The following is a 1,329-nucleotide window of genomic DNA, read 5'->3' as shown; positions in this document are numbered from 1 at the left end:
GATTATTTATTTTTGACTGCTGTTTAATAAATATTTGGTGAATTAAGTTGATTCAAGAATAGGTCATGCCAAATATCCTCACTACATTTTTTGATAGCATTATTAACCAGGTGGATCAGGGAATGCTATAAAGTTTACCAAGATTTCATCACAGCTTTTGAAAAAAATTTCTCAAGCTGTTCTTTTAAAGGGATGGAGAAATATGACCTAGATGAAAAGTACAATTAAGTGAATTTGGATCGTTGTTGAAGAGTTGGACCCAAAGAATAGCCATTAATAGTATGATGCCATTAAAAAATTCATATGGAAAAGCATCGAGAGCAGCAGGAAGAGCAGCATTGGTGCCAGACCACGTCCTGCAGTGGCAAGGGGACTGCCTAGCTCTCTGCACCAAAGCTTCTGAAACCTACAGCATGTCTAGAGATGAGATTATTTTTGATCTTGCAAAGAAGAGTAAGAGGAATGAGGGAGAGGAAGAAGAGGAGGAGAAAAACAAGAACAAGATATCTTTTATGCTAGATGAAAGAGATACACAGACAGAATAAACATGATCCTCAGAAACAAAACTGAATTAAAGCCAATGGAAGGCTGATGTAGAAGCTGATAAAAGGAGATGGCAGAAACAGGTTTCTGATGACTTGCTGAACTAAACTTTTTAAATCAAAAGAAAAAGAAGAAAAATTTAAACAAGATATTGATGAAACTGAAGGGGATATAAAGAATTCAGAGGTTAAAATGATGTGCAAGAACCAGCAGAACTAGAAAACGACTTTGACAATGAAAAGAAGGAAAAGAAGGTCAAGTTTCCAGATACACATGAAATACTAAAGACATGAAACTTTGGAAGATGAAGACAGCTAAAAGACTGATGAAATTTCCTTCATTAATCAGACCATGCTTAGGCAAGCTCAGAAAGAAACTATACATATGATGAGTTGAATGTTCATCATAACTGCAGAAAAGAATCCAGATATGGTTGCTGGAAGAAAGAGGAAATTTGTGATGAAAATTCAACAGGTTATTTGTGTAGGAACCAAAAATCTTCTTTTGTTAACTTCACAGATACTTTTAAATTATTATATCATCAGTACAAACATCTTGGCATTTTCATTGCCTAAATTTGGTAGAAGTGGTTCCATATATGGTACTAAAACCAACTTCTAATCAAAGGTAGAAAATATCTTGAGAAGATATCTATCAAGAATTATGCCATCTGCCATTTGCCATACATGTTGGTCCTGAAGGAGTCTTATAGGACACATGACTATTTCTTACACTGTGAGACCTATCACTCTTACTGCTCTATGACCAACATCAAAACTGGATTAT

At 34.9% G+C, this 1,329-nt stretch overlaps 1 pseudogene; it reads left to right on the top strand.

The window, feature by feature from the left end:
• The first annotated feature begins 284 nt into the window (after window positions 1-284).
• Window positions 285-1,118, top strand: LOC130457266 (eukaryotic translation initiation factor 2 subunit 2-like; annotated as a pseudogene).
• Window positions 1,119-1,329: the final 211 nt, after the last annotated feature.

This window comes from Monodelphis domestica, chromosome 1 (assembly GCF_027887165.1).
Source record: "Monodelphis domestica isolate mMonDom1 chromosome 1, mMonDom1.pri, whole genome shotgun sequence".
Classification (NCBI taxonomy): domain Eukaryota; kingdom Metazoa; phylum Chordata; class Mammalia; order Didelphimorphia; family Didelphidae; genus Monodelphis; species Monodelphis domestica.
The sequence above is the reverse complement of the archived record's forward strand: the minus strand, read 5'-3'. Positions and strand labels throughout refer to the sequence as shown.